Below are 6,996 nucleotides of genomic sequence, written 5' to 3' on the forward strand. Positions count from 1 at the left end.
ATTAGAATCAAGAAAAATCCATTTATTTGTCTCTTACTCATACAGGTATTTTATTGATCCTCCTGCGCATCAGAAGAATGGGCGCTGGGGCCGTTGAGCAAGGCACCTAACCCTCCACATAGCGGCTCTAGCATGCAGGATGTGGCTGTGTGTCACCGGGGGTGTGACACACGGGGTGTTGGTGGCCCACCAATGAGTGCTCACGTTTGCTCAGAGGTGGAGAGAAGTTGGCCAAAGGAGTGTCCTAATCTGTGGGGATATCCCTGTCTGCCGTACTGTGGGACTACCCTGGGTAAATACCAGGGACGTGCAAAGAATGTTAGAGGAGCCGGGTGCAAAAATAGCTGATCTACAAGCTCACAACGTGCCGTGCTGCGACGCGTTGTGGGCTTGTAGATCGTCTATTTTCAGTGTGCAGATTTTTATACTGAGGGCAAACAAAATTCTGCATTCAAGTTCATGACGGATCGGGAAAAGCAATTCTCTTGAATGCTGGCTGCGGGAACGGCCATTGAAAGGGGGCATTTGCATTTCTTTCGCCATAGTAAATGCTGCATTCATGGTCTGGAGAGGAGAGGGCACTTTTTACAGAGGGGTAAAAGGGCAGGGGCTGAAGGTCCCTTTGATGTCTATGTGTGCATGTGCCTGGTAAATACAGTCACACTATGGCTCATAACACTGTCTCATTACACCGTAAAGTCCTCAAGCCTTTTAACAAGTGTTAAATAGCTCTGTAATCCTACCATCACTATTGAGTGTTTGTTCACTAACAGGACTTTCCCGTCTCTCCAGCTCTTTAGTAAACAGAGAATAAATTTTCAGGTCCAATCAGGAGAGCGAACGATCATCGGCTACAAGATGACTCATTACAGGAGACACAAATGACACAAATCTGCTGCCGAGTCATTCACTCATTCATTCATTCATTCATTCATTCATTCACTCATTTGCTCATTCGCTCAGTCGACCTCATTCAAAACATGTCGCAGAGTGTGTGAAGTGTGTGTGTGTGTGTGTGTGTGTGTGTGTGTGTGTGTGTGTGTGTGTGTGTGTGTGAAATCCCTCCCGCTGCATTAGCCTCCATTATTCATGACCTCCTCGAGCCACTTCCGTCCGCCCCATACTCACCTTACACGTTACACATTCATTCACAGCAACACTTTACCCACATACACACTCCCACCACCTGAGAGAGAGAGAGAGAGAGAGAGAGAGAGAGAGAGAGAGAGAGAGAGAGAGAGAGAGAGAGAGAGAGAGAGAGAGAGAGAGAGAGAGAGAGAGAGAGAGAGAGAGAGAGAGAGAGAGAGATAGAGAGAGAGAGAGAGAGAGAGAGAGAGAGAGACACACAGAGAGAGAGAGAGAGAGAGAGACACACAGAGAGAGAGAGAGAGAGAGAGAGAGAGAGAGAGAGAGAGAGAGAGAGAGAGAGAGAGGAGAGAGAGAGACAGAGACAGAGACAGAGACAGAGACAGAGACAGAGACAGAGAGACAACAGCACAGTGGCCTGTATTTGTTCCTGTGAATTCTTTCCCGGGAATTAAAAATGGGAGAGTGACAAAAAAATTATTCACAGCATTGCCGACATGTCCAATCCACTTTATTTATAGAGCACATTTAAAACAACAGTGTTGAACTAAAGTGCTGTACACTCAGCAGTGGTGGTCGATCGCCAGGTAGCAGAGTGGCCATACAAGCCGGACCCCTCCACCGAAAAGCCATGCACGGTGAGAACGCCTCGATCCAGCGCCAAGTCAACGCCAAGTAGGCTTTCAGTTTAACCAGGCGGCCACTGCGTTTACCGTGGCGTCTGTATCGTCTTTTCCGGGGGAGAAAAGTTTTAGCCTGAAGCAGATGAGACGGTATGTCTGAAAGCAGTTGGATGGGAGGGTGGATTTACAAGACAGTTTTATGAATCCCTCTAGGTGGAGACGAGATGATCGTATGAACGGGTGCTCTGCCAAGATTATTTCAAGTTAACTTAATGTGGAATAAGGATTATAGGATAATAGAATTACAAGAGAGTAGGATTAATCACAATTGGATTAAGGAAAAGCTTTTTGTAATAGTTTCTGTAATAGTTGACATAGTGGACTAAGTTAACACTCACTGTAACCCAAAATGTACACGATGTTAACCACTTAAAGGAGGAGTTCACCCAAAAAAAAATCTTATTTTCTATCAATTACACACCCCATGAAGCCTTGATTTCATGGATTTATTTTTGTTTTTGTGGCATTCCTAAGACAATAATTTGATAATGTGTGTATTTCCGGTAGGAGACCACAAATAATCTACTTTGTGTCTCCTACCGGATACATTAGCCGGTAGGAGACAGGAATCAAATTATTAGCTTAGGAATGCGACTAAAACAAAAAAGAATCCATGGATTCAAGGCTTCATAGGGTGTGCAATTGATAGAAAATAAGTAATTTTTTTGGGTGAACTCCTCCTTTAACCCATTTAGACCTGGAAAACCTATACGTTGTTATAGCTTTCAGGGCCGTAGTTGTTAAATGATCTCTGTTAGGTGGAAACCTCATTATGTCCAAAGCTGTTCTTTTTCAGGATTCAAATACAAAAGCAGCAAAAGTAGCAGATCAACAAGCTCAAAACATTTTGAGCTTGTGGATCTGCTGCTTTTGATGCTTTGTGTGAAGCTGAAGTATGATCAAGTAGGGGCGTTAATTTACACAAAAAAACACAAAAAGTTAGAATATGGAGATAAGAGGTTTCTGTCCGACAACAGCGATATTGTCGCTGCGATAGCAACAACTAAAATGACACAGAGGCGTTCCCAGCTTGAAAGGTATAACAACGTATAGGTGTGACAGGTCTTAAAGGGAGGAAGCAAAATGACACTTTGGCAAAAGTTTGGGTTGTGTAGTTATCTTGCCGTGATGTAATTGTAATTGTAATTTTAGGTTAGTTTTGAGTTTGGGTAGGGAGTTGATATCTTTAATGGCAGCCAGGGAGCCAACCAGCCAGCCAGCCAGCCAGCCACCCATCTAGCCAGCCACACAGCCTCCCATCCACCCACCTATCCCACCCACCCAGCCATTCACCCAGCCATCCACCCATCCACCCACCCAGCCATTCACCAAGCCATCCAGCCAGTGAACGTGTCACTGCCCGAGGCAACAGAGTCAGTCATTAATGTGTGTCACAGGACACGCCTGTCCTTTGAAGGCTCCGTTCCACTGCCGCTCTCTCTCTGTAAATCTCACATACTTTTCATATCAGGTGTCTTTTATTTGGCATGCTAATAGACAGGCACTTACAGGTGTGAGAGCATGCACGCGCACACACACACATGCACGCGCGAGTGCATTCACACGCACATACAGTAAAAGCACACGCAAGCACACGCAAGCACACGCACACAGGCACAATTGCATTCATATGCATGCACACAGCTGCACACATGCCCCAAGTGCATACGTGAATACACTGGCTTTCCCTTGCACACATGAATTTTGTCGATTGTATGAAGCAGCTGTGTGCAGGTGCGTGTGCAATTGTGCGTGCATGCTGCCGCGGCCGCACACTAACAATTGCACGTGCACATGCTCACAGCTGCATACAAGGAGTAAGCATACATGAATATACAGACAATTGCACTCACAGACATGCATCTGCACACTGCAAATAGAGAGGCAACAGAACAAACGCACACACACATGTGCACACACACACACACACACACACACACACACACACACACACACACACACACACACACACACACACACACACACACACACACACACACACACACACACACACACACACACACACACACACACACACACACACACACACGCAGAGCAGAGCACCACTAATGTTCCCTGAGCCTGTGTTGTAAATTAAAACGTGAAGGGTTGCTCTGATCCGGAAGCCAATCATCTCAGTCCACACAGTCGGTGGCTTGTTGTGTGAACCGACACATCAGAGTTGTGGCTGTGAGTCCCTGAGCTGCTATTCTGAACTGTCGAATTAATGGTGAGAACACCAGCCAACACACACACACACACACACACACACACACACACACACACACACACACACACACACACACACACACCACACACACACACACACACACACACACAACACACACACGTGTGTGGTGCTAACCTTTAAGTGTATGCATGCACTAAACGTGTACGCACACAGTGTACAGGTGTGTTTGAGTGTGTGCGCACGTGCGCACACCCATAACCACATTGTTGTATGTATTTACTTGCACTTCGTGTAATCACTGTGTGTGTGTGTGTGTGTGTGTGTGTGTGTGTGTGTGTGTGTGTGTGTGTGTGTGTGTGTGTGTGTGTGTGTGTGTGTGTGTGTGAGTGTGTGTGTGTGTGTGTGTGTGTGTGTGTGTGAGTGTGTGTGTGTGTGTGTGTGTGTGTGTGTGTGTGTGTGTGTGTGTGTGTGTGGGAGTGTGTGTCCCAAGTTTACTCAATCCAAAATCCATTATGCAACCTCTCGTTTTCCAAAAAGAACACTTTGTTCATTTGAGCGTGGTTTGCGAGTTTTACACTAGTGGGCCGGTCAGGGAGGGAGGTGGGGAGAAGAGGAGGGGAGGAGGTGAGTGGGGAGGGGAGGGGAGAGGAGAGGAGGCGAGGATAGAAGGCGATTATCCCTTTCCAGCATCAAAGTGAAGTAGTGACTCCCCTGAAATGTGGGGCTCTCTGAATGTCACTTCTATATATACGTATATATCGTTGGGGACGACGCACAGCCCAGCATGCCCTCTCTCCCTGTCCCCTAGAATGGGGTCTGGCATGCCACCAGCATGCACCCGAAAGTAGGCCAAGGGAGAGAGAGAGAGAGAGAGAGAGAGAGAGAGGAGAGAGAGAGAGAGAGAGAGAGAGAGAGAGAGAGAGAGAGAGAGAGAGAGAGAGAGAGAGAGAGAGAGAGAGAGAGAGAGAGAGAGACAGACAGACAGACAGACAGACAGACAGACAGACAGACAGACAGACAGACAGACAGACAGACAGACAGACAGACAGACAGACAGACAGACAGACAGACAGACAGACAGACAGGACAGACAGACAGGACAGACAGGATTCTCCTTGTCCATTTCTTCGTGTGGCCCGGGAGAATACATGGAATCAAACCAGAGTAGAATACAATAGAATACAATAGAGTAGAGTAGATAAAAGTAGAGTAGAGTAGAGTAGAGTAGAGTAGAGTAGAGTAGAGTAGAGTAGAGTAGAGTAGAGTAGAGTAGAGTAGAATGGAGCAGAGTAGAGTAGAGTAGAGTAGAGTAGAGTAGAGTAGAGTAGAGTAGAGTAGAGTAGAGTAGAGTAGAGTAGAGTAGAATATGGAATAGAATAGAATGGAGTAGAGTAGAGTAATGAAAAGTAGAGAAAAGTAGAGTAGAATAGACCTAGAATAGAACTGGAGACTGCATTGGACTAAATGTGCTTCCTTTATCAGTAACAGGGCGTCTCTCGATCCCTATCAGAGCTCCAGACTATACATGTATAGGTTCAGTGAGTTCACAACCAGTCCCTTCTCTCTCTTCCTCCCTCCTTCCCTTTGGCCAATCCCCCCCTCTTTTTCTCCAACCACCCTCTCCCTCTCTCCCCTCTCCCCTCTCTCCCACTCTCCCACTCTCCCACTCTCTCTCTCTCTCTCTCTCTCTCTCTCTCTCCTCTCTCTCTCTCTCTCTCTCTCTCTCTCTCTCTCTCTCTCTCTCTCTCTCTCTCTCACTCTCTCTCTCTGGCCCCATGCGGAGTGGCTTCTTGCTGCTGCCATGCTGCTGACCCATTTATCCGCTGGGGTTGTGTCCAGGTGAGTACGAGGCTCGTATCATTATACCTTCCCATTAAGCCCCCCCTCTCGTCTGCTGCTAACTAACGTTACTGCTGCTGCATCCAGGACACACTAAAGTAGGCCAGACACCCATTCCCATCTCCCTCTCCTCTCCTCTCCTCTCCTCTCCTCTCCTCTCCTCTCCTCTCCTCTCCTCTCCTCTCCTCTCCCATTCCTGAGGTCCTCTTTGGTGATCTGGCGGGCTCGCTGCAGAGCACGCTGAGGCATTTTAATGCAAATTTTAATACATTTAAATAAATAAATAATAATAAACTGTATTTTGTATAGCACCTTTCGTGACATGACATGCAGTTCTCAAAGGGCTTTACAGGGCAATAATAAAGTACGAGTGCTTTATTACTGTATTATATACAAAAATTATTTAACAACAAAGCAAAAAAGAAAAGCAAAAGCATAAAACAACATTAAACCAACATTAAAATAATAGCAAAAAATGCAGTGAATCAGGCAAAAATCTGTGAGGACCACAACAACACAGAGATTAAAAATAACAACTAAAAGCCTAATAGCTTCAAGACGAGTTGTGCTTTAAAGCTATCTACAGAGGCCCTGTCTTAGGTGTAATGGGAGTTTATTCCAAGCCGTCGGCCCCAGAATGCTGCTTCACCGTGTTTTTTATACGCCAATAATTGTGCTTATCTTTTTGTTGTAAAGAGCCTGTTGCTGGAAAACCCACGAACTGTGGAGGTCATTTGCTTCGATCAAATGGCATAAAAAATATGCAGGCATAAAAAATATGCAACTGAAAAAGGTTTTCATACAAGAAACCATTCTTTTTAAGAAATAGAGCTCACTGCATATCGCCCAGCATGGCTGGCTGTACTGCAGTGGTTCTCAACCTTTTCTACATCAGGGCCCACTTGGGCACAGGGCACACCTGAAACGTGTGTTGGCATGACTAAATTGGGGGGGGGGGGGGTAAAAAGCCCAAAAAACGTTAACAACAGTCTGCAGAGTGGCGAGATGACACCAAAATGTGTCACGTTGAGTCTGATCAGCTGTAACAGTGTGGCATTCTAACAGCTCATATATTACACTCATGGAAACGTACTCTTGCAATAATGTGGAGTGCGTTGCGGTAAATGGGGGGACGCTGGAGGATGGCCTCGGGTTGTGAGGTCCCCAGGGGTCACTGTTCAGTATTAGCGCTGTCCA

This window comes from Gymnoscopelus braueri (genome assembly GCF_963280865.1).
Source record: "Gymnoscopelus braueri genome assembly, chromosome: 23".
In the NCBI taxonomy this organism is placed as follows: domain Eukaryota; kingdom Metazoa; phylum Chordata; class Actinopteri; order Myctophiformes; family Myctophidae; genus Gymnoscopelus; species Gymnoscopelus braueri.